This window comes from Elephas maximus, chromosome 21 (genome assembly GCF_024166365.1).
Source record: "Elephas maximus indicus isolate mEleMax1 chromosome 21, mEleMax1 primary haplotype, whole genome shotgun sequence".
Classification (NCBI taxonomy): domain Eukaryota; kingdom Metazoa; phylum Chordata; class Mammalia; order Proboscidea; family Elephantidae; genus Elephas; species Elephas maximus.
In genome coordinates this window covers 42,665,116-42,692,692 of record NC_064839.1, presented here as the reverse complement: position 1 = coordinate 42,692,692, position 27,577 = coordinate 42,665,116, and the positions used below count along the sequence as shown (strand labels likewise).

General features: G+C 39.1%; 1 long non-coding RNA gene across 3 annotated transcripts in view; it reads left to right on the top strand.

The window, feature by feature from the left end:
• Positions 1-27,577, top strand: part of LOC126065176 (uncharacterized) — a 63,971-nt gene that overhangs the window by 9,163 nt on the left and 27,231 nt on the right. Inside the window, exons 3-7 of one of the 3 annotated variants that reach the window (XR_007514738.1) lie at positions 12,345-12,701; positions 21,105-21,241; positions 23,521-23,661; positions 24,437-24,538; positions 25,301-27,296. This is a non-coding gene — a long non-coding RNA (uncharacterized LOC126065176). Of the gene's footprint in view, positions 1-12,344; positions 12,702-21,104; positions 21,242-23,520; positions 23,662-24,436; positions 24,539-25,300; positions 27,297-27,577 lie in introns of those variants that run through there. The other 2 variants (XR_007514740.1, XR_007514739.1) reach the window with 2 other exon arrangements.

Genomic DNA, 27,577 nt, shown 5'->3' with positions numbered 1-27,577 from the left:
CTACTGAAGGTATTTCAAAGCATAAAAAATGATGCAATACTACCTAACTCATTCTATGAAGCCACCATATCCCTGATACCAAAACCAGGTAAAGACACGACAAAAAAAGAAAATTACAGACCTATATCCCTCATGAACACAGATGCAAAAATCCTCAACAAAATTCTAGCCAATAGAATTCAACAACATATCAAAAAAATAATTCACCACGACCAAGTGGGATTTATACCAGGTATGCAAGGCTGGTTTAATATTAGAAACACCATAAATGTAATCCACCATATAAATAAAAGAAAAGACAAAAACCACATGATCTTATCAATTGATGCAGAAAAGGCATTTGACAAAGTCCAACACCCATTCATGATAAAAACTCTCAGCAAACTAGGAATTGAAGGAAAATTCCTCAACATAATAAAGGGCAACAGCCAACATCATTCTAAATGGAGACAGCCTGAAAGTATTTCCCTTGAGAACGGGAACCAGACAAGGATGCCCTTTATCACCGCTCTTATTCAACATTGTGCTAGAGGTCCTAGCCAAAGCAATTAGGCTAGACAAAGAAATAAAGGGCATCTGGATTGGCAAGGAAGAAGTAAATTATCTCTATTTGCAGATGACATGATCTTATACACAGAAAACCCTAAGGAATCCTCCCGAAAACTACTGAAACTAATAGAAGAGTTTGGCAGAGTCTCAGGTTATAAGATAAACATAGAAAAATCACTTGGATTCCTCTACATCAACAAAAAGAACATCGAAGAGGAAATCACCAAATCAATACCATTCACAGTAGCCCCAAGAAGATAAAATACTTAGGAATAAATCCTACCAAAGATGTAAAAGACCTATACAAAGAAAACTACAAAGTACTAGTGCAAGAAATTAAAAGGGACCTACATAAGTGGAAAAACATACCTTGCTCATGGATAGGAAGACTTAACATAGTAAAAATATCTATTCTACCAAAAGCCATCTATACATACAATGCACTTCCGATCCAAATTCCAATGACATTTTTTAACGTCATGGAGAAACAAATCACCAACTTCATATGGAAGGAAAAGAAGCTCCGGATAAGTAAAGCACTACTGAAAAAGAAGAAGAAAGTGGGAGGCCTCACTCTACCTGATTTCAGAACCTATTATACAGCCACAGTAGTCAAAACAGCCTGGTACTGGTACAACAGGCACATAGACCAATGGAACAGAATTGAGAACCCAGATATAAATCCATCCATATATGAATGAGCAGCTGATATTTGACAAAGGCCCAGTGTCAGTTAATTGGGGAAAAGATAGTCTTTTTAATAAATGGTTGTGGCATAACTGGATATCCATTTGCAAAAAAAAAGTGAAACAGGACCCATGCCTCACACCATGCACAAAAACTAACTCCAAGTGGATCAAAGACCTAAACATAAAGACTGAAACGATAAAGATCATGGAAGAAAAAATAGGGACAACATTAGGAGCCCTAATACAAGGCATAAACTGAATACAAAACATTACTAGAAATGATGAAGAGAAACCAGATAACTGGGAGCTCCTAAAAATCAAACACCTATGCTCATCTAAAAGACTTCACCAAAAGAGTAAAAAGACTACCTACAGATTGGGAAAAAATTTTCAGCTGTGACGTCTCCGACCAGCACCTGATCTCTAAAATCTATATGATTCTTTTAAAACTCAGCCACAAAAAGACAAACAACCCAATCAAGAAGTGGGCAAAGGATATGAACATGCACTTCACTAAAGAGGATGTTCAGGCAGCTAACAGATACATGAGAAAAGGCCCTCGATCATTAGCCATTAGAGAAATGCAAATTAAAACTACGATGAGATTCCATCTCACTCCAACAAGGCTGGCATTAATCCAAAAAACACAAAATAATAAATGTTGGAGAGGCTGCGGAGAGATTGGAACTCTTATACCCTGCTGGTGGGAATGTAAAATGGCGCAACCACTTTGGAAATCTATCTGGCGTTTTCTTAAAAAGTTAGAAATAGAACTACCATACAACCCAGAAATCCCACTCCTCGGAATATACCCTGGAGAAATAAGAGCCTTTACACGAACAGATATATGCACACCCATGTTTATTGCAGCACCGTTTACAATAGCAAAAAGCTGGAAGCAACCAAGGTGTCCATCAACGGATGAATGGTTAAATAAATTATGGTATATTCACACAATGGTATACTACGCATCCATAAAGAACAGTGACGAATCTGTGAAACATTTCATAACATGGAGGAATCTGGAAGGCATTATGCTGAGTGAAATCAGTTAGATGCAAAAGGACAAATATTGTATAAGACCACTATTATAAGATCTTGAGAAATAGTACAAACTGAGAAAAACACATTCTTTTGTGGTTACGAGGGGGGGAGGGAGGGAAGGTGGGAGAGGGTTATTTACTGATTAGTTAGTAGATAAGAACTACTTTAGGTGAAGGGAAGGACAACACTGAATACAGGGAAGGTCAGCTCAGCTGGACTGGACCAAAAGCAAAGAAGTTTCCGGGATAAACTGAATGCTTCAAAGGTCAGCGGAGCAAGGGCGGGGGTTTCGGGACTATGGCTTAAGGGGACTTCTAAGTCAATTGGCAAAATAAATTCTGTTATGAAAACATTCTGCATCCCACTTTGAAATGAGGCATCTGGGGTCTTAAATGCTAACAAGCGGCCATCTAAGATGCATCAATTGGTCTCAACCCACCTGGATCAAAGGAGAATGAAGAACACCAAGGTCACATTATAACTATGAGCCCAAGAGACAGAAAGGGCCACATGAACTAGAGACTTACATCATCCTGAGACCAGAAGAACTAGATGGTGCCTGGCCACAACCGATGACTGCCCTGACAGGGAGCACAACAGAGTACCCCAGAGGAAGCAGGAGAACAGTGGGATGCAGACCCCAAATTCTCATAAAAAGACCAGACTTAATGGTCTGACTGAGACTAGAAGAATCCCGGCGGTCATGGTTCCCAAACCTTCTGTTGGCCCAGGACAGGAACCATTCCCAAAGACAACTCATCAGACATGGAAGGGACTGGACAATGGGTTGGAGAGAGATGCTGATGAAGAGTGAGCTACTTGTATCATGTGGACACTTGAGACTGTGTTGGCGTCTCCTGCCTGGAGGGGAGATGGGAGGGTAGAGGCGGTTAGAAACTGGCAATACGGTCACGAAAGGAGAGACTGGAAAGAGGGAGCGGGCTGACTCATTAGGGGGAGAGTAAATGGGAATGTGTAGTAAGGTATATATAAGCTTATATGTGACAGACTGACTTGATTTGTAAACTGTCACTTAAAGCACAATAAAAATTATTAAAAAAAAAAGAAAGAAAGAAAGAAAGAAAACCCTAAGGAGCACAGTTCTACTCTGACACACGTGTGGTCTCCAGGAGTCTGAGTTGATTCAGGGCAGCTGGTTTTGATGTCTTTATTCTTATTGCCAGTTCTCTCCTCCTCTTCCTGCCTTATGCCTTCCAATTCATGGTTTAATAGCCTTTTAATATGCACATTTGAACTCACCAGCTGCTCTGCAGGAGAAGATATGGCAGCCTACTTCCATAAAGATTTACAGCCTTGGAAACCCTACGAGGAAGCTCTACTCCTTCCTATAGGATTACTATGAGTCGGAATCTACCGGATAGCAACAGGCTTGGTTTTTTGGTTTGAATATGCATGCATAGTTTTTTGTTGCTTTTATGATATCCCTAAGCATATCCTAGTGTAGGTCTCATTGAGAATCTTGCTTGTTTTACTCAACGTCATGTGCTTGAGGCCTATCTTCGTTAATAAAGGTAGATTTATTTCATTGCTTTTACTGCTATACAGTATTCTGCTTCATGAATTTGGCGTATTTAATTTCTTTATTCCACTTTGATGGCCTTTTAGTTTGTTTCCAACTTCTAGCTATGAGAAACAAGGCTAAAATGTACAGAGTTGTATGGATATGTGCATTTTCAATTGCTGCCGTTAATACCTTACACAGTGTCAGTACTTATTCACCTTCCAGAGCACAGTGTGTCAGGACCTTTATTTCCCAAAGCCTTAGCAATACTAAGTGCTATTTAAAGTTATGGTGCAGGAAATGTGGTGTTTCACTAGCTTCATGTCATTGACTACTAGTGAAGTTTTGAAACCTCTTTCTGTTATTTGCCGTTTTTCTTTTTTTCTGTGAAATGTGTATTCATATTCTCTGCCTGCCCTTCTATGTTGTGCTTTTTGTTGCTAATTTTTAGGACATTTTCTATATAGTCTAAATGATGTATGGGAGTCCCTAATTGGCACGAATGGTTGAGTTCTCGACTACTAGCTGAAAGTTTGGTGGTTTGAACCCACCCAGAGGCACCTCAGAAGACAGTCCTGGCAATCTGCCACCAAAAGGTCACAGCCTTGAAAACCCTATGGAGCAGGTCTACTCTGCACACCTGGGGTCGCCATCAATTGGATTCCACTTCATGGCAACTGAACTAACAATGGTATATGAATTATACACTTGACAAGTAATGGTCTGGCGATGGGAAAGGGGTATAAAATCAGAAGGGCATCAGAGAGGGTGCTTTCCTGAAAAGTCTCAGCTCACCGATTAAATTGTTGAGAAGTCTCTTTCTGTGAATCAAGCTTGAGACAGTCCCAGGAACCTATTCTCAGGCTGCCGACTGTTCACATTTCACTTTTAATTCCATTTTTATTTTGCCTTAGTAGATGGTATTGATCCAAAAGTTTGACACTAAAAATGTTCAAAATTTGAACTATGAAATTGTTTTCCCCTTAGGTACTTATTCTCCAGATGTGTGTTCTCCAGAACGAACGCTCCTATGTTCAATTTTAAAATAAATGTAATTTCACCCTCTTCCCTTCTCCTTCCCACACAGAGATTTTCTGGTATTTAAAGTGCAGCTAACAACTTTCTCTCTCTTGGAAATTTCCGTAGCATCTGCATGAAAATTAAGAAATACTTTGCGAAGGTAATTTAATTTTGTAAATGCAAAACTAATCTCTACTCATCATGGAGGCAGTAAAACATAAGAGATTTCTAGAAGGGGAAATCTCAATTTTGAAAATTTTATTGAAATGAGTTATAATGAAGCAAACAATCTTGGAAGCCATCCCTCATTCACATACGAATCTCACTAGGAATTTAAAGCCACAGATGCCACTGCCCAGCTGACCAGACAGCTTGCAATGGCGACTGGTTGCAGCTCCTTTGCTTTGTTCTCCTTCCAAGACCTCTCTGGCTCTTGGCAGAAGACAAAAAGTTTCAAGTTGAGAAAATCAGCTCAGAAAAAGGGAAAGCATTTAGCCTTTGAAGAAAATATGCATGGTGTTCACACACTTTCAGAAGATGGTTTTATTACCAGCCTTCTGAAAAGAACTCTGCACCAGCCAGTTTTACAAACAAGAGCGTGTGCACCTTTTCATTCCTCAGTGGGCAAAGGTCCTGCTCTCCCCGTATTCGCTAAACTGACTTCAGCTGGATGAGGTAGCTGCAATAGCTTTTCTGTATTGTTGTGCCACATTTCTTTGTGAAATTAGTTTTGCAAATGCACATTTCCCTGCTTGGACTCTAAGTATTTGGGACGGTTTCAAGTTTTCCACAGTGCTAGTAGGGTTAAGATTAAGTAGTCAACCAAGAAAAATGATTGTCAGTACCGGAGCTTATCTGCCACCTAGGTTGATTTCATCTACTGTAGTCACTTCAGTGATGATCTTGCTATAACAAAGCTGTTCTTACTATTTCTTTTCTTCAGTAAATAAATGGTCCATTTTTTTTTTTTTTTATTATTCTGGAAAGGATTACTTTGGAGCTCGCTGTCTAGGTGCTGTCAAGTTGTTTTCAACCCAAAATGACCCCCTGTAACAGAGTAGAACTGCCCCGTAGGGTTTTCTTGAGTGTAATCTTTACCAAAGCAGATCACCAGGCCTTTCCCCTGTGAAGCTGATGGCTGGGTTCCAACTGCCAACCTTTGGGTTAGCAGCCGACAGCTTAAGCGGTTGTGCCACCAGGACTCCTTCTTTGGAGCCTAGAGTTGGAAAAATTATTCTTCATGCCACTAGGACAATTTCCGTTCATAGACATTTAAACATAGGAATGTAAAGAAACAGTCTTGCCTCCTCCCCTGCATAGTGTGTGATGTGTCAGGACCATACTCATGTCTAAACCAACCTCTTCATCCTCCCAACCACCCTTGTACTAACTTCAGTCTGAAACCTTAGGATTCCTTTCCTTCTGCATTCTAATCATATTTTTAAAAACTAAATAGTCAAGACTTGTGTAGGGGGCAAAAAAGTTAAATTAATTTCAAGTAACTACAGATTCATAGGTTGTATTTTTTGGACTGGGATTCTACTCTGATGCTGAACCACGTGGGTCATGGATTAAACAAATCCACACTTATTCCTGGCTTTGTGTCGTCCTTTATTCTTTCTCTTCCAGCTGTGACCATCACATCCCTCCTCTCCACAATTCCAAACTCTTCACTTTTTTCGAAGGTCCCATCCTGTACTATCAAATACAAATGTTAATTGCCTTTCTCTTTGTCTAAAATTCAAAATTATTTTTATAAAAAACAATTATATACTTTGGCTTTATATTATTTATATTATTTCAAAATTGTTTTCAGCATTAATGTTGTCCTCTAAATCTAGAATGTTAACTTGTCAAGAAAAGAGGATAATTCTGTTATGCATTTTTCACCCTTCACTAGGATATATTTTTATTTACATTTGGTAAGGCCAGGCGAATTGAAGAAGGGGAAGGGGAAATAACATTTATTAAGCACTTACTATGTGCCCAATACCAGGCTAAGAGATTTACACACAACACTTAATGCTTGCAACAATTGTAAGAGACAGATGGCATGACTGTTGTTTTAGAGAAGAGAAAACTAAGCATCAGAGAGCTTAAGTTGCCTAATGTTACCCAGAAAATTAAGTAGTTAAGTTGGAATTGGTATCATGGTTTAATTGTTTAGTTTAAAACAGGCACCTAGAGCACCTTTTACTAACTTCCTCTCATTTTCAAGATTTTTTACTTCCCATCCAGTGATGAATAGGTCACATTATTGCTAGCTAGGAAACCCTGGTGGCGTAGTGGTTAAGAGTTTAGCTGCTAACCAAAAGGTCAGCAGTTTGAATCCACCAGCCACTCCTTGGAAAGTTTATGGAGCAGTTCTACTCTGTCCTGTAGGATTGTTATGAGTTAGAATCAACTCAGTGGCAACGAGGTTTTTTTTTTCTTTTTCTTTTTTGTGGATGGCTAAGATTTTTAAAGAGCATCTTTTCATGTGTTTGGTGGTCATTTGGAAGCCCTGGTGGCATACGGTTAAGTACTACGGCTGCTAACCAAAAGGTTGGCAGTTCAAATCTACCAGGCACTCCTTGGAAACCCTATAGGGCAGTTCTACTCTGTCCTATGGAGTTGCTATGAGTCGGAATCAACTCAATGGCAACAGGTTTTTAGTACCTTGTCAGATCTCTTCCCAGAATTATAAAATCCTTTGCCCTCAAGTCGATTCTAACTCATAGCAACCCTATAGGACAGAGTAGAACTGCCCCATGGGATTTTTAAGGCTATAATCTTTACGGTTAGCCCTGGTGGTACAGTGGCTAAGAACTCAGCTGCTAACCAAAAGGTCAGCTGTTCAAATCTACCAGCTGCTCCTTGGAAAGCCTACGGACCTGTTCTGCTCTGTTGTGTAGGGTCACTATGAGTCAAGATTGACTTGATGGCAATGGGTTTGATTTTTTTTTTATTCTTTATGGAAGCAGATTGCCACATCTTTCTCCCACAGAGTGGCTGGTGGGTTCAAACTGCCAACAATTTGGTTAGCAGCTGAGTGCTTAACCAGTGCACCACCAAGGCTCCCCCAGAATTATACAGCCTGTAGTACTGTTTTCTTGATTTATAATCCTTGTGAGCGATAGAGTAGTATATGATGGGCTTGTGGTTCTGAAGACAAAGTTTTAGCTTTGTAAAGGACAGAGAGAAAGGAGCAGGATCTCATTTAAACTAAGGAGCGTCCCACCTAATTGCCTCCTGACACATGATAGAGTTCTTAAATGGTAAATTGTATACTCTGTCCTCCCATCAAGGAGCCCTGGTGGTGCAGGAGTTAAAGCATTGAGTTGCTTGGCTGCTAACTGAAAAGTCATCGGTTTGAACCAGCTGCTCCATGGGAGAAAGCAGCTTGCTTCCATAAAGATTACAACCTTGGAAACCCAATAGGTCAGTTCTACTCTGTTCTGTGGGCTTGGTATCAGTTGGAATGGACTCAACAGCAGCGGATTAATGGGTTCCTCCCATCTGAGTTTGGAAACTGTTCAAAGATAGAAGCAGGAGTAAGACAGGTGGAAATCAACACATGTGCTTAGTTACTGATAAAAACCTTCTAGATCAAATTTTTCCAGTTCTGGGACAAGTGGGCATCCTTGTACTTCCCTCAGAATGTTGTACTATGACACAACTAGGCACAGGCAACTGGTCAAGCTGTGACCTCTTAGGATATGGCGGTGAGCAGATGAGAATGTCCTGTTACAGGCTGGTAGATCCAGGGGAGTGAGTGAGTCAAGCATGCCTAGCCCCTCCACAAATATGCTAGGTTTGAAAGGAGAGCATGAGGAATAGGGATGAGAGTCCATCAGTCTAGCCGGTTTCAGCAAAGCTGTTTTCAGGGTAGCATCATGGAGCCAAACTGCCAGGCTTTGAAACCTGACTTCTCTACTAGTCATGTGACTTTGGTAAACAACATTAACTCATCTATTCCTCAGGCTCCCCATCTGTCAAGTGCTCATTTGTAATGAACACTCATAGGGATTTTGAGTATTAAATGATAGAATATTTGCTCAACCAACGCTAAATAAATGTTAGCTATTGTTATGATTTTATTGTTATGATTAGGAGCCCTGGTGTCACAAATGGTTAAGTGCTCAGATGCTAACTGAAAGGTTGGCAGTTCAAACCCACCCGACTGCTCCTTGGGAGAAAGACCTGGTGATCTATTCCCATGAAGATTACAGCCAAGAAAGCCCTCTGTTGGTCAGTTCTACTCTGTCATATGGGGTCACTGTAAGTCACAATCAACTCAAAGGTACCTAACAACATTGTTATTATTAAGTTTTTGCAGGCCATTTTCACCATTAACTTTCATTTTTGTGACATATTCATTATAAACTAAGAAAAAGTAGATAAACAACACTTGTGAGTTTTTTTTTTCAGTAGTTGTTTGTATTTGTAAGAAGAAAAGCAAAAACATATTCAAACCATCAATAATGGACCATAATAAGGACCCATCTATTCCCTGCCACGCGAGACATTCTGTAGGAGGGCACCAATTGGTTCACATTAATAAAATTTATTATTTTTATCCATTCATTTGGACAGACCAGATAGTTTTTGCTAAGAATTATAATTTATTTTCTGCATCACGTATTTTGGCAATCTTTATTTACAAAAGGATTTATGTGAATAGATTAATAGTTTTCTATGGGCTTCTGTTTAACCGTACTATAGGCCAGACCCTATGCTGAGGAATCTCATTCAGCCCTTCTGTGACAGGAAGTAGATGTTTTCTCCCTATTGAACATTAAGGACTTGCCAAGGTCATTATGGCTGATTAGTGGCAGTTAGAATGTAAACCCAAATACATTGTGCTCCAAAGCCAAGAACTAATTTTCCAGTTAAGAGTCTCAGCCAGGTGCCCCTCTTTTCCCTTTAACTCATCTTATAAGCCTGTCAGGTGATATTTATTCTTTGTATAGATTAGGTCTGTCCTGACTTAGATTTTCTTTTTAGTATATAAAATTAAGTTAAACCTTTTTCTTTAGGGATTAGACCTTAGAGATCTTTTAGAAATTAGAGTTTACAAAAAGTGTTATATCATACCTTCTACCTTTAAGAAGTGTGCCTTTTACATTGAAAAGATTTCTTAAATCAGAAGAAAAGAAACTTGTAATTTCTGTTTAGTATAAAGCTCCCATGATAACATAAATCAACTGTAAGGTGACTTCTTTTTGAGAACTCTCTAAGAAGCTAAGCAGATGGCAACTTTAATTGGGCAGAGAGGCATCACAATTTATTGATATAATTTACTGTATTCCTCTATGAATCATCTTTGTAGGAATGTGAAGGGAAAGAGATGCTCAAATATTTTAATTCAAAAAACTCCAGAATCTTCTACTGAAGAAGCTTTGTTCTCTTCTCAGGCCTCACTCAATTTAACAAGCACAACACAGGAAGCTTTCTCACGGAAAGCACTTGTTAGAATGCATTGGGTGAGGTCTTATGGAAAGGTCTGTAATATTATTTGAAATTCGAGTTGAACTCTAGTTTGGTTGTCATTTCCATGCTGAGTGACATGAAATATTTTTAGTATATGCTTCTCAAAGTTTTCATAGTAAACTTGTAGGCAGCTTTGTCTAACATCCTCCCTTGTAAACAAGAGAAGAGGTGCTGTCACTATCATCCTGTCCCATGCCTGCCAACATTGTAGACTCAGCTTCATCATATTCTCATTGAAGTGAGTGTATTCATCACCCGGACATTTATGGCACTTGTCACCATCCACCCAGACGTTGGCCTGGTAGATACATGCTTGTACCTAATTTCTGTATTAAGGCATGTTGTTGCTGTGTGCCTCTGAGTCAGTTCTGACTCACAGTGACCCTGTAGGATAGAGTATAACTGCCCCATAGGGTTTCCAAGGCTGTAATCTTTATGGGAGCAGATTGCCAGGTCTTTTCTCCCATGGAGTGGCTGATGTGTTTGAACTGCTGACCTTTTGGTTAGCAGCCGAGCACTTAACCACTGCTCACCAGGGCTTCTTGCATTCAGGCATGCAAAGGGTAATTTTCAGGTTGTTTAAGGATCACACTGATTTTTTATTTCTTGGTAGAGAAAAAAAATCATAAAATACTAAATACGCACATACTTATATATCGAGGGTGACTTTCTACCACTTTCTGAATACATAAAATCATGGTTTTAGGAATATAAAATGTCACAGCAGAGTGTAAATTAGGTCCCTATGATTTCTTTGTGAAATTTACAACTCTTTAAATACATTTTTTTTACCATGATATAGAAGAAAAAAAGTAAGTGTAGGGATTAAAAAAGCTTAGGTTTGAATGCTGTGTCATCAATTATTTATTGATTGATTTTATCATATTTGATCAGTAACTCTTTATCACTTCTTGTTTCTGTGACCTGGGGTAGTATTACAATATTTAAAATAATAACAAAAATAACGATAGTGGTTAATATTTATCATTGACTATTTGCTAGGCCCTGCATTTCAACAAGATGGATTTACACAATGGCAGCAACAGTGGGCCCAAGCATAACAGTGATTGTGAGGATGGCACTGGACTGGGCAGTGTTTCGTTCTGTTGTCCATAGGGTTGCTATGAGTCGGAACCAACTTGATGACACCTAAGAACAGGCCCTTCGTTTAGTACTTTACATATATTATCTCATTTATTTTTAGAAACAAAACAAATGAACAAACAAAAAATTGGTGTTGAGTTGACTCTGACTCATAGTGACCCCATGTGTGTCAGCAGAACTGTGCGCCGTACGGTTTTCAATGGCTAATTTTTTTGGAAGTGGCTTGCTAGACCTTTTCAAGGCACCTAGATACCACCCTATAAATAGGAACTTATTTTAGCTTTACTTTTCAGTGTAGGAAGCTAAAGCTTAAAGAGGCAGCATGCCTAATATCATTTAATTAGGAAATGGCAAGTGCCAGGGATAGAGCCTAGTTGTGTTAGCTACCCACGTCTGTGCTCTTAGCCACTCTATTACTGCCTTTCCTAAATTTCATTGTACCCAACCAAAAAATCGACATGCCATGTGAGGTTTGCCATAAATATTAAATGAAAAAAAAATTAACTAAAGGGCTAACGCAGTGTTTGTGGCATAAGACAACTTATGTACTAGTAGGCCACAATTCACTTAGAAATAGATATTACTGCAAGTGACAGCAAACCTGAATTGGTTAAGCAAATAGAGGTTTAACTTTCTTATATAGCAAAATGGTCCAGAATTAAGTAGCCAGCAGTTCAATCATGTAAAAGCTGATATTTCTATGATTTGTTTGGTGTTGTCTTATGCTTGCAAAGTAGTTACTGCCTGTGATGGTTAAGATTGTGTATCAACTTGGCTGGGCCATGATTCTCAGTGCTTTGGCAGTTGTATAATGTTGTGATCACCCCCATGACGGAATCTGCTGAGGGTACCGGTGGGGGTGGGTCCTGTAAAGGCTCACCGCCCCCTCAACCTTCATCTCTCCACCTTCCACCATCTACCTCCTTCCTGCTTGCCTTGCCAAGGTTGTCGGCTTGTTCTGGATCCAGCAACTGTCTCTTGTCTGACCTCTGGTTCTTGGGACTTCAACTAGCAGCTTATGTGTCCATCTTGGGATTCGTCAGTCTTCACAGTCTGTGAGCAAGACTCCTGCTCCATGACCTGCCAGTCTTGGGTTTGCCAGCTCCTGCAGCTATGTGAATCAGGAGAAACCGTACGGTCTTTCCTGCTGACCTTGGGATTCCTCGACCTTCACAGCCTGTGAGCAGGAGCTCTGCTCTCTGACCTGCTAATCTTGGGTTCACCAGCTTCTGTGGCTCGGTAAACTGGGAAAGACCTCAATCCTGATCCATGGACTTGGACATTCCAACCTCTACAATCATGTGAGTTGTTTCCTTGATATAAATCTCTCTCTGTATTTATATGCTTTACTGTTTTGCTTCTCTAGAGAACCCAGTCTAAGACACTTCCATTGTAGATATTATATCTGTCTTCAGAGATGAAAGAGTGCAGAAGTGGCACACCAGTATTCTTTCTCCCTCTTTTCAAGAAGATGAGTTATATCTTCTGAGCTATATCCTATGGACAAGAACTGGATTCATGCAAAGGAGGGTGGGAAAATGCATTTTTAGGCTCCTCTCCAGTCTCTATTGTAAGAGGCAGAAGGATGAAGGGAGTTAGAGGTAACTTTTTCATTTTCATGTTTTTAATGAGGCGTTAGTTTCTTCCACAGTTCCACGTCTTCCGCTTTCAAAATTCCAACTTTGGCTTTTTTTTCTCTAGACTTAGTAGCTGAGAAAATTGTCTGAACTGTTTATCCAGGTAGGACCAGACCCAGACAGGAAGCCCAATTCTTCCTTTAGCCAAGGTGATGCTTGTCATGAAAGTGGCAGAAACCAGTAGAGAACCTCTGCTATTTGAACTTTCATATTTGGGGAACTGTGAACCTAATAAACCATGAAATGGTAAAGAGTACATTAGCAATTCATAGAAAACCTATTAGATATGTAGGACCTGAGAATACGATAGATGAGGGACATGGAGGTAGGTCATCACATTCTTTTCAACTCTAGTAAAATATGATTTAAGTAGCTTTAATTATATTCTGCAGGCATTTGCTAAGTGCACAACATGAAGGGCTAGCTGACTTCTCCAGCTCATTGTGGGGGTCATACTCACACTTTGCTCTATGGATGATACCACCTGGAGCTCACCATGTGAATGGTGCTACTTTGAACTTGCAACAGAGAATTACTAGTGCCATGCACTTAGCTCTAGACTTGAAACACAAATGAATAAAACATAGATTGTTCCTATGAAATGCTTGTAGCAGGTAGGGGGATAATTTTACTGAATTACAAGACAGAAGATAGATATGATAAGAGACTATAATCATGGCTCAAAAGTGCTTATTCACTCTCTAGTGTGATTAATTCTAAGGGAAATGCTATTTTTAACTGAAAAGATTGGCATACTTTCCAAGTAGGAAATAATGAGCGAATGTGTGGAGTGAGGAGGACACAGGAGATATGGAATGAAGTAGTATGGTGAGACTTGAATTCAGGATGTATAAGGCATAAAAAAGTAAAAAATAGTACAACTCAGAATTTGGAAGGTAACAAATGACTTGTTCACTTTAAAACTCAGACTTTTTATTCTGGCAATGTTACCAGAGATTTTTTTTTTTTTTTTATTAGTTTGGGGTCAAGGAAGTTGGGAGTCATTATCTTTGTGGTTTTTAGAGAGGTAAATTAGTCATTGTGAAAGACACATTGGAGAGATGTGAGTTTAGAAGAAGAATGATGAGGTGGAAGGTTATTAAAATAATGCAGGCAAGAGAAAAGGGACAGAATAGAGAAGGAGGAGTGTAACCTTCCTTGACTGGGTATGTGCTGGTAAGTTTGGAGTTTAAGGTAGAAAGTGTCTCTTATTTTTTAATCAGGAAATTGGGAGGGGTTTTGTATGGGAGGACCTATATTCATTCAACAATATATCTTCTGAATTCCTCATATATGCAAGGCATTGTGCCATTTGCCATAAAAAAGGGGCTCTGTGTCCTTCAACCTCTTCACATTACAGTTGGTGATAACAAAAAATAGGAATGACTCCTAGTAATGGCCAAGTAGCTTGTATTAGACTAGCTTTCCAACAGATAGCAAGTCTTACTCTGAGCCAATTAAAAAAAAACCCAAATATTTGATTGCACTGGAGAATGACCAAAAGCAATCAGAATCTTCAACATAATTATCTTTGGAAAAAAAAAAAAAGAGAAAGAAATGCCCTGGGTATGATTTTCTCTACCTATTTTTTGGTTTTATTCTGTGTGGAATGGATCCAAGACCTCAAACAGAAAACCACAGCTTTACTGCCTTATAAAGTCAGAGGATTGGAGTTTGGGACTTCGTTAGTGGGTACAATGTGAGGTGAGAAATCCCAGAAAGAAAGAAACTGCAAAAGAGGAAGCCCCAAAATCTGTGTATAAACTTCATACAAATCCTTAGCTGACCCTGGGAACTTTACAAAACAAAGAAAGAAAAATCACCACTGAAAAATAATAGATGAAAGGCTAAAAGAGCAGAGCAGAGATATTAGTTACTATTTATCTCAGGGAGACAGAGTTTGAAGTTTGAGTTCAGTCAAGTTAACTGTCTGCTAAAACAAAAATCAGCATGTCAAGAGAAGATAACATTCTGTAGTTGCTGTAATACATCATCCACAATATCATGGATATAATAAAAACATTACTAGATGTGTGAAGAAATAGGAAAATGTAACCCAGAATCAAAAGAAAAAATAGTATAGAGACCTACCCTGAGATGACTCAGATATAATAATTAGCAGATAAGAACTATTGTATATTATAAACATATTTTCAAAAACTTAAAGGAGAGTGTGGCCATACTGAGGGACAAGAAGAATTTAAGCAGAGAATTGCAAAGTATAAATTAGAATCAAATAGTAATTATAGAACTTTGAAAAGTAAAATACATGAACTGAAAATTTGCTGAATTTACTTAATAGCAGATTGAAGATGGCAGAAGAAGGGGTCAGGGAAAATTTGTAGATCTAACGTAGAAATTATCTGCTCTGAAGAACAGAAGGAAGAAAGATTAAAGGAATGGGCAGCACCTCTGTAACTCACGTGACATATCAAACAACATAATACATGTGTATTTTGGGACCCAGAAACGGAAGAAAGATGGAACAAAAAATATTTGAGGAAACAATGGCTGAATTTCTGAAATTTGGCAAAAACACAAACGTTTAAATCCATCATGCTCAGCAAACGCCAAACAGAATGAATGCAAAGAAAAACTCAACTAAGCACATAAGGTTCATACTGCTAAACACAAAAGGTATAGAGGAAATGATAAAATCAACCAAAGAAAAATGACACATTGCTTTAAAAAAAAAAAGCAAAAAAATGGTTGCTGTCGAGTTGATTTTGACTCATAGCAACTCTACAGGACAGAGTAGAACTACCCCGTAGGGTTTCCGATGTTATCATCTCTACGGGACTAGACTGCCATATCTTACTCCCACAGAGCTGCCTGTGAGTTCTAACTGCCGACTGTTCAGTTGGCGGCCAAACACTTTAACCACTGCACCACCAGGGTTCGTTACACATTGCATACCAAAAACCAAACCAGACTTGTTGCTATTGAGTTGTTTCTGACGCATAACAACCCTACAGGACAGAGTAGAACTGCCCTGTAGGGTTTCCAAGGAGTGGCTGGTGGATTCAAACTGATGACCTTTTGATTAGCAGCCGAGCTCTTAACCACTGCACCACACATTGCATAGGGGAGCAAAAATGCAATTGATGACTGATTTTTCATCAAAAGAAGCCAGAAAGCAAGGTGACGCCCTTAAAGGGCTTAAAAGAAAATGACAATCTAAATTTTACAGCTATCAAAAATCTCCTTCAAAAATGATATTTTCAAATAAATGAAAACAAATGGAATTTGTTAGATTAACACTACAAGAAATGCTGACATTCTCATTAAAGGAAAGAGATAGCCGATGGAGACCAATAACTCTAGGAAGGAATGAAAAACACTGAAAATAATTTTCTGAGTCTGAGAGAGTGCTTGGCAAGACTTTGCCTGTTAGTGAAGGGAAAAGTTAGGAAAATGGAACATTTGAAGCCATAAAAATATGATTCAGTTTGCCAGTTACCATATTTTAACAAAAGCTCTTTGCTCTTTAAAATACTTTGATGGATTGTTATAGCACTGACCTGGTAATTATTAAGTTCAAGGTCAAATAGCTAATTGGTGGCAGGATCTAAAGAAGTCTCCTACCTCCTGACTTCTAGCCCATGGCTTTTTGCCTATGTCTTTCTTCCACCAGAGTTCTATTTTGGAACACATTTAAGGTGGACCCAGAGCAAACCATATGACAATAATAATGAGGTCTAAAATATGTTTTTAAAGGATGGCACATGATAAACTTATTGTAAAAATCAATTTCTAATGAACATTTTTATTTGGATGGGAGTAGAGAAAAAAATATTACAGACATGCCGTATTCATGAATGACATAAAAACTATACATGAATCCAAGAGTATAAAGATTAATCGGATGTAAAACATAACTTAGAAACATTATAAGAAGAAGGAAAAAAAAAAAAAAAAAGACCATAATAGCAACACAAGTTACAAAAACTAAATTTTGCATTTACCATTATTTCTCCCTACGGTGTATTTCTTGAGCTAAGCTGTATTGTAAAACTTGGATGATGTCTTAGTTATCTAGTGCTGGTATAACAGAAATACCACAAGTGGACGGCTTTAACAAACAGAAATTTATTCTCTCACAGTATAGGAGGCTAGAAGTCTGAATTTAGGGCGCCAGCTCCAGCAGAAGGCTTTCTCTCTCTGTCAGCTCTGGGGAAAGGTTCTTGTCATCAGTCTTCCCCTGAACTAGGAGCTTCTCAGCACAGGGACTCCAGGTCCAAAAAATGTGCTCCACTCCTGGTTCTTCTTGCTTGGTGGTAATGAGGTTCCTCTCCTCTGCTCTATTTTCTCTTTTATATCTCCAAAGAAGTTAATACAAGATACAACCTAATTATGTACATTGAGTCCTGCCTTATTAACATAACTGCCTCTAATCCTGCCTCATTAACCTAGAGGTTAGGGTTTACAATACATACAATAATCACATCAGATCACAAAATGGTGGACGACCACACAATAGTGGGAATTATGGCCTAGCCAAGTTGACACGCATTTTATGGGGGGGACACAATTCAATCTATAACAGATAGATGCAATACAAAGAAGGCATTTTTCAAATATGTTCTATCACCTTTTCACCTTTGAAGGAAATCCTGCAGAATCAGTATTATTATTTTAAAATGCAAGTCTAACGATAGGAGTCCCTGGATGGCAAAAATGGTTAACATGCTCGGCTACTCATTAAAAGTCTGGAGGCTCTAGTCCACCCAGAGGTGCCTCAGAAGAAGGCCTGGCAGCCTACTTCTGAAAAATCAGCCACAGAGAACACTATGAAGCGCAATCCTACTGATACTCATGGGGTCACCGTAAGTCGAAGTCATCTCAACAGCTACTGGCTTCGTGGTTAATGATGTTATTTCCCTTCTAAAGAGCTTTTAATGTTTCTTCATCTTAACTGTCTAAAATTCAAATTCCCTAGCACTATTGAGGCTGCTCCCCTTCCTCACCTAACTCTTTGCCCTCTTCCACTATTTCAAAACACATGCCTACACTTCATTCTTGCCAAATTCTACCTACAGTTTCCCAAACGCTGTGCTTTCAAGCTTTTGCTTATGCTGTCACCTCCACCTGGAGTGTCCTTTCTTTCTTGCTCACTTCATATTGTTTTACAAGTTCTTCGGTATTCACTCAAGGGTTACTTTCCCTGAACATCTCGGGCAAGGTAAATCACCTGCCTCTCTCTGATTGTGCAGTGGTTTGTATATCCCACTCTTAGGACGTATATCTTGTTGTAATACATTTATATGATTGGTTATCCTACTTGATCAGGGGCTGTCAAACTCAATCCAGCCCTCAGCCTGGTTTTGTAAATAAAGTTTTATTGGAGTACAGCCATGTGCATTCATTGACCTGTTGTCTCTGGTTGCTTTTGTACCACAAGGACAATGGCGAGTAGTTGTGATAGAGATGATATGACCCATGAAGCCTAAAATATTTACTCTCTGGGCCTTGGCAGAAAAGGTTTGCCAACCCCTGTAGGAGAGCAAGAATAGAGATGGATTACATCTGGGCCCCTGACACTTTGCCTTGGACTGCCCCCAGCTCATAATTATTTGTTGCTGCTATGATAAGTATATTACAGTGGTTAAGAGTATGATTTCTGAGGCTCAGTTCTAATCTTTCCATGTACTAGATGTGAGACCTAAAGTAAGTTGTACCATTTATCTGTGACTCTGTTTGTTTTCCCTTATAAGATGAGGATACTAATGACACCTATATCACAAGACTATTGTGAGGATTAAATCTTACGTAAAACCAAACCAAACCAGTTGGCATTGAGTCGATTCTGACTCATGGCAACCCCATGTGTATCACAGCAGAACTGTACTCCATAGGGTTTTCAGTGGGTGATTTTCCAGACATGGATCACCAGGCCTTTCTTCCAAGGCACCTCTGGGTAGACTTGAACTTCCAACCTTTTGGCTAGTAGCCAAACATGTTAACCATTGCATCACCCAAGAGCTCTTATATAGTATATAGGTAGCTCTTAACTTAGTGGCTGACATGTATCAAATACTGAATTTTATGTTGTTCTTATTAGTATTACACGTAGTTCATAACATGCTATAGGGATTTAAGAATTAATTTAAGTACTCTGAGCTTCACTATGGTCTCCTAAAGTGGAGGGGTTAGTTTACTAAGTGCCCTTACACTTCTATGACTTTATGATTATATGATTTCACATTTGGTTCTCAGCACATCACTGAGCTTTAGCAGGGTTTCGTTAGGAGTAGTGAGGAAGGAGAGTGACATCAGCTCGGTCAACAGGTGCTGTGGGCTCAACCGCAGGATCCATATGTCCCTCTGAGCCAAAAAGGAGTCACTGATGAAAAAATAGCCTTTATACTTTATGTTAAAACCCTTATAGTCCACAGCTCAGCCAATGCAGGGTCAGATGGCCATTCATGACCTGGAAGGTTTCTAGCTTTTGAGTTGATTTCACCTCAGGAAGACCCCATGTGTGTCAGGGTAGAGCTGCGCTCCTTAGAGTTTTCAGTGGCTGTTTTTCTTTTTTTTTTTTTTTAAAGTAGATCTTCATGGTTTTCTTTTGGGCCCCTCCAATCTTTTGGTTAGCAGCTGCGCATGTTAAGTGTTTGCACCACTCAAGGACTCCAGAAGGTATCTAACCATAAAAAATATTCTATGGTAGTTTGTTCCCCAAATTCTTGAGAAATCTTTAGGTGAGAAAGTTATAAATTTAGAGTCAGATTCATTTAATTTTTATTCCACATGATAATTCTGTTTTTAAAATACCATTTTCAACGAATATTATGTTACACGGAGAGGTTTTTATTTAAAAATATGTGTAAATCTTAAATATCACAAAGTGGTATTATCATTATATTTCACTGCTTTTGGAAAACTTTCTTTTTCAGCCTTTAGTTACCAAGGAAAAAATAAAACTTCATACCCAGGACCTTTCGAAAAATGGACAAAAATCTGGCTGATGTACAAAGAGCAAATAAACAGACATCCTCCAAAACCGCTGAGAAAGTGTGTTATCAATCAAATACAGTGACCTGATATTTAACTCAAACCAGTCGTAGGCTCATTTTTCTCAATAACAAAGAGGACCTTGAATGCTGAACATGACAGAGGGCACTGAAGACATATTTCTCAAAGGTTATTTCACATATAAAGACAATGTCTATAGTGAGAACCATCATGGATTATTAATTATAGCTCTTAAAAATGAGAGAAGTGCTTACTATTGATAATATCTGGGTAAAATACTTTTTTGGATCATTTCTAACATTTGCCATTTTTTGCCCAATTCCTATAAAATATTGTATTGGCTTTTATTAGTTGATTGTGGACCATATCCATGTTAAATTGTGTATTTTTAAAACCAGAGCTAATTATACTTCAAATTTATAGTCCGTTAAGGCTTGCATGTTAAATGGTAATTAAAGAAACAGCAAAGGCAATACCTGTGGAGATCCCTAATTTTACTTTTTGTAATTGCAAATTTTTATGCTTACTTTACTAGTGCCTGTTAGAAAAAGAACATTACAGGAATTTCCAAGATATACAGAAATTTCCTGAAATCTTTAATTAAGCAGAAATGAATGGGTTGGATAACTTGGGAAGCATATAGGACTTTGTAAATTAGGAACAGATGAATAATACTAGATCATTTTAGACTACACCATTGGCAGTTAATAATTACATGTTTTGTCTGTTCTTTTTTTAAGGGCTGTGAATTTTAAATAACACTTCTCTCACCTCAGTGTGAGAAATTGAGTCTCTATAGTCAGCTCAAGCTCTTCCTACTTGACTTGTATCCCATTATTTAAAGCGTGCTCTTTTTCAGTAGTTAATGATTATATATTATCTTCCCTATAATTATTTTTTCTTTTTCTGCATCACTTATTTTTAGATGTCACAATTGCATTTATTTGGATACTAGATAAAAATACATTTAGTTATTGCAATCTTGCCTCATTACTCTGCCCTTCGACTGCTCTGAATCTTTTTTTTAATTTTTTTTTTTTTTGTGTGTGTGTGAACTTTTTGGAACTGCTTCCCATTTGTCACCTTCTTTAGTATCATTTCGATGAGCTAAACTACTGTGTCACTTCGATGAGCTAAACTACAAGCCAGGGGCAGCCTCTGCAAAGAAAGGCAGAATCTCACTGCTCTGGAATGGAAGGTTAATTCGCACCGACATTTCTTGGTGGCAGGTACCCCATTTACTTGTGTCTCTCTGTTTTCAAAGCCTAGGGGCTGGCCACCCCACATGTATAATCTGCTTTATTTCCGGTGGACTTGACTGTAAGTGTTCAAACTGGAGTCAGAACCAAGAGATTCTCTACATTTCAGGATTCTGTGTGGTGTCCGGAGCCCTGGTGGTACAGTGGTTAAGGGCTTGGCTGTTAGCGATTTGAACCCACCAGCAGCTCTGCAGGGGAAAGATGTGGCAGCCTGCCTTCATAAAAATGACAGCCTTGGAAACTCTGTTGGGCAGCTCTGCTTTGTCCTATAGGGTCCTATGAGTTAGAAGCGACTTGACAGCAATGGGTTTGGTTTTGGGTATGGTGACCAACATTGTTAAATTAAATTTGATTCTTCAGTGTAATCCTGATTGCCTTGTTCTCCATTCTGCCTCTACCGCCTGACAGTATCTGACATAAAGGTGTCCATTAATACTGAATAATGCTGCATAGTGAATGAGTGAATGTGATCTTTACAGCAGGGATGGGATGTAGTGATTAGTGTTATGCCAGTTAGGATCCAGTAAGGAGACCGAAGCCGCACCAGTTACTTTAGTAGAGAAAATTTTATTTAAATAGCTATTAACCCCTTGCTGTCGAGTTGATGGCGACCCCATGTGTTAAAGACTAGAGCTGCTCCATAGAGTTTTCTTGGCTGTAGTCTTTGTGGAAGCAGATCACCAGATTTTTTCTCTTGCAAAACCACTGAGTGGGTTTGAATTGTCAAGTTTTAGGTTAGTAATCAAGCGCAAATGATTTGTACTACCCAAGGACCTAAAATAAATGTTACGTAGGTATAAAAATTGTTTGCCAGGTAGCTGAAAAAGACAACAGAACACTGAGCTATCACAGACAGCATTTACAGAAAGCAGCTATCATCACTAAGACTGAATTTGGAATTATTAAAACTAGAAGCTTGGAGGACAGCCTTGTGAGACTGACACGCAAGCCTCCGAGGAGGAGTCATTGCCCAGCTGATGCTGCTGTGCCTGATCCCATAGAAGGAGTCCCAGGCACTAGGATGCTGAGCTTTGAGATGAGGCATTACTTGGTGCAGGTGTCTCTGAGGGAGAGGGTTGTAAGCAACCCTGCAAGCACTGGAAAAACTTCAGCCTGGATTCAGTTGCTGCTATAGGGGTGAAATCCTGATGCCAGGGTGAAGAATCAAGGCCAGGGTGATAACTCACAGGAACAGAGACTGGCATGCCTGAGGATGTGACAGGAAGCAAACAGGAGGAAAACAGGCCCCTGCTTTTTACTCCAGCCTTGGAGTCTCCCTCTAGTGGCTACCATTGGCATTGCCTAACAAGGAGAAGCTGGATGAGGGATGAAAACAATTTAACACACTCAGCTACTAACCAGAAAGCTGGAGGTTTAAGTCCACCCAGGGGTGCCTCAGAAGGAAGGCCTGGCAGATCTACTTCAAAACAAAACAAATAAAACATCCATTAAAACAGTTCTACTCTGACACACATGGGGTCGCCATGAGTCAGAATCGATTCACAGCCACTGGTTTGGTTTTTTTGTTTGGATGAGGGAAATATGGTTTACAGAGTCCCAGCCCACCTGGCCTGAGTGCTGTTGTTCTTGTCTTATAGACAAGGCACTGAGGCACTGATATATTAACTTGTCCAGAGTTTTCCAGGCTCACAGATAGAAGAGAAGGGGGATGTGTCTGTCCCCAGGACTTGTGCCCTTTCTCAGTAAGCCATATAACACGATCTGGGGGTTATGGGAAAGTTATTATAAATATTTAAGTTGAATAATGTAAGTATAGATATACATATAAAATATTATAAAAGCTTGAAACGTTTTTGTGAAGCTCAGAATAAAATATTTTCCTTATATTAAAATTTTTCAAAGATTTTACTTCTTGGCCATATCAAGTCCCAGGAATAATTTTCTCAGCAGAAATAGCAAATCAAACAATCCTTTGTTTATGAAATAAATTCTAATTAGTTTTATATTATTTTCAGACAATATGCTTTCTCATATGGGTCTGTATTTTATTTTAGGACCATGTTTTTAAACAATCGTAATTACTGCCTTTAAGAGAAACTATTAAATTCAAAAACAGAACAGTAATTTAGTAGCATCTGCTGTCACCAACAGAGTGTGGAATCTGTCAGCAGGTGTTTGTAATTGTAAAACACCCCCTTTATCTTAAAACACAGTGTGCAAGGTAATCGCACAGAAGCAATTTTCTGCTGCTAAATAAATTTTGTTTATATTGATTTGGCCACTTTTAGGACTCTCTTTAGTCTATGCTGTTGACTAACATCTTCTGTGGAAAAATATGTTCTACTTTGGGAACAGAAGGGAGTTGAAAAAGAACAGTGTTCAGTGACAGTTTTCTACAAGACCCAAGAAGGCAGCTTTCTGTCATGCAGGTAATGCAAGCTATGGTTTATGTATTTTACCATTTTAATACCAATCATGTCAATTCCAGAGCTTTGAACTGATTTGGAATCAGTTCATTGCTGACGTCAACGAGGGAAGCGTTCGCTTTGCATGGCAACTAAATCTGTCGCCCGTAGGATTTCGACCCGCGTGGAAAACAAACAGGTGTGCTCGCTCAAAGATGGTGGCCGACCACGCCGCTTTGAATGTGTGTCGCCCCGCTGTCCTCCCAAAAGTTTCAGGTGCCTGATGCAGGAGATGGGATTGTTAGTAGGGCAGTGGGGAGCAACACAGACTCAAAGGCGCATGGTCTGCCGCCATCTTGGAGCAGGGCACTGCTGGTTGTTTCCCACTTGGGTCAAAATAACACGGGCAACAGATTGGGTTGCTATGTATAGGCTGCCCTCCTTTGCTTTGGCAGTTACTGAACTGTTCTGAACCACTTCAAAGCCCTGGTTCTCAATGGCACCATGACAGTTAACAACAGCCTTGTGGAAAATCAGTTCCCTAGAAATCTCCGTTAGGTTTGGGTGATGATCAAGAGTGCTCTAAGATTATATCCATAATTAAAATGCTTTCAAAGAAAAGATAAAAATGATAAATGAGTCTAAAAAGCAGTACACAAGTCCCAATTTTAAGAGTTTTTCTTGTCTCAGGATGGCGGGGATGTCAACATTTCCAAAATATTAGCAAACAGTAGTTTTACAAAATGTGAATTAATCATTCCAGTAACAAAAGTTGATTAATTAAATTTGCTGTTTTCAGCATTGCTAAACACTGGGGGATGCAAGAGATGACCAAGACAGTGGCTGTCCTCAAGGAGATGTCAATTAATCATGGAGACAACATTTTTACCCAGAAAACAAGGTAAGAACAATTTAGGGCAATACTTCATTACAATGGACTCTTCCTAGCAACCAGGGAAATAAAGCAAGGGATGGGACGAGGCTGGAAGTGAAAGTCTGTTTCTAATTATGTGTGGTGGGCAGCTGTAAGGAGAATGGGGAATCTTCCAGTCTTCACAAAATGTCTGTTCCTCAAAAATGACTTTTCCTGACTTCCCTTTCAAGCATCCCTTTCACTTTCGCCTGTCCAGACTACCTCCGCTATCTCTGGGAATTTGGCTGCTCAAGGTTTCAGGCAGCTTCTAGACTTTTAGCAAGAGAACACTCTTCTTACACAGTTCTGTGAGGACCAAACGTAGCTGATTGTTTAAAGATCCACTCTTCTCAGGAGTGGAGAACTGGACTGCCCACACAAGATCAGCCGAGTCTCCTCCTTCCACTTTCTTACAGAGGATGTGGTCATTCTATGGAAAGTAATATCCTGCCTGGGTGGGGGTGGACGATGGCAGGGCAAGTCCCAGTTTTGGGGTCGAGACCCATGTTCTGTGACAAAGAGTTCCCATTTGGTTTGGCAGCAGCAAACACCATCTTGCTTACCTTGAGAGTGAAGCTTACCTTCCAGACTTCCAGCCAAGGTTGACGTAGAAAGGGAGTTCCTGGCTAGATTTGGGGTGATAGTGAGCCTTTCCCATGTATACCCCGAGGGTCTGCAAGGTCATCTGGGCTTTCTTGGATGCCCAGGACACCTATCCCTGTGCTCAGAACCTTCTGGTACTGCTTCCAGGTACCCACTGCAGCTGGCTCCTACAGTGTCCTTCTGTGCTTCTGCCTTGCTCTGGCCAGAAGATAGATTCAAGAAGATTCTTGATCCAGCAGGAAGCAAGAATCCTGCCTCTTCCCCCTGGGTATGGCTCATGCCCTTCCTTCCATCCCCTTTGCAACTTTTAAATAATTTAATATTACATACTCCTTTGACACAGAATAATAAGGTTTAATAATAATCACCAAAATAATGAGATGAGAGTAGTAATTGATTCAAACAGGTAATAAAGAAGATATGCTTCTATCAACAGTCCAAAGTTACAAGAAACCATTGACTGAAACCCTGTGATACCTGGCGTGGCTATTCATGTAGAACCACACAGAACAGGGACCTCTGCCCATGTAACCTCTCAAACATAGCCTTCTTCCTGTCTTTCTGTTCACCTTTTCTTTGTAAATAAGGGAGTTGTTTTGTGAGTTTCACAGGTAATTAAAAATCTAAGCGTGGACTTATACCCTAGACTTTTAAAAGTTTTGCTATTTGGCCTCAGTTGAACATGAATGATTAGAGATGTTATTATTTATCTAGGGGAAAAACAGGAAAGTACATCTATTGCATACATTAGACATTAGCCATTTGCTGAAATGGATATGCAGTACAAATTGTAAGCTGCTGGGGAGAAAATTTTGAAAAGTAGTGTTGACTTTTGATCAGTGACAAACCAATTCATAAGTAGTGATTTAGAATAAAAAATAATGCCATAAGAATAAAGTGCTTATAATTATTATCTAGAGCCCTGTCAATTTGCATCAGCAAAACCGAAGCCTTCATGTTGTCATAAATAAAGGAACAAAATACAAATGAATATAACGTGTAGATTGTTGGTTTATATTAACTGAACAGTTGCAAAGGAAAAAAATCCCAAAGCTTTAAACAAATGATAATACTGTGTTCTTTCACTGTGGTCTTGTATCCTTAATCTCGGTTCACATAAGAATTTTTATACAACTGCTATAAAGCACTGAAAATAGGATTTTTAATGGAGACACTCGCAGGCTCTTAACTGCATAATATGGTGAGCAGTGCTGTAACTTCGCACTTACTGGGCCTTCGTACATTCTGGAATAGTTTGTTTAAAATTGTTGTAATCTGCTTATAGCTCATTTGCTATCCAACCTGATTTAAACAGTGACTTATCAAGTTTTTGCTGCATACACAGGGAAGAACTACTTCTTTTGTGTATTTCTTAAGCTGAAATCCATAAATCAAATGCCCACTGTGCAACTGCAGGATTGTATTGAATTTATAATAAACTTCAGGAGGCATGCGTCACTGGAGGTTCAAAACAAAGCACCATTCCTGGAATTACTTGAGTACAAGATAAAGAGAAAAGTGAAGGAAAGAGAAACAAAGACAACAGGAGAACACATGAAGTCACAGCCTTAGGACTGTGGGTCACAACTGTAAAACCATGGATCTTTTTTGGGACTGCAAGATGGTGAAACTTCCTTTGGCATGTGGTGTTTTTTCCTGACATTTTTAAATAGAGTAATCTTGAACAAAATCAGGGAATGGAGTTAATCTTGAATGCATAGACAGAGTTCAAAGAACTTTCTACTTGCTTGACTATTAAAGGCCCTACGTTCCTTAATGTCACAAACAACAAATTATCAGCTGCGAAGTTTAGCAGTTATTAAAGGGGCTACGTAGTCCGTTAATAAAAGGATTATATAAGCACATTTAATGATGCCTGGGTGGCTTCCTCCACAGGCTCAGCCAAACCCAAGGGCACTGTAAAAATAAATAATAGGGGAAATTATGTAATGGCACACTCCAGATGGTTGAATCAGGAAGCATAGCTCAGGTCTCTGAATTCATTTACCTTTTACAATGGCCTAAATTAAGTTATCAGAGTAAATTATGGCTGATATCTAATGAACTATGTCCTAGTGGGTCAAACTGAACTCAAATATGGGTTGGGTGTTCAAGAGGAATAATGATTTTACTGATCACATTTTCCTAACAAATATTGGAATTCCGGTTCTGTGAGAGATAATGGAAAAAATAGCATAAAATATTTGAACTTGAGACAGTGATGACATTTTTAGAATTTCTTTTTATACTTCTTCCTCACTTTCCAAATATTATTTAAGAAGACTTACAAAATTACATGTAGAATACATATTAAAGAGGAACTTTTGGCAAACATAATGTGAAAATAAGAAAAAGCCAAGGATAATACTAATCAACACAATTGGTGCACACATTTGGGTTAGTGCTATGTAGCAGCTGGTGCCC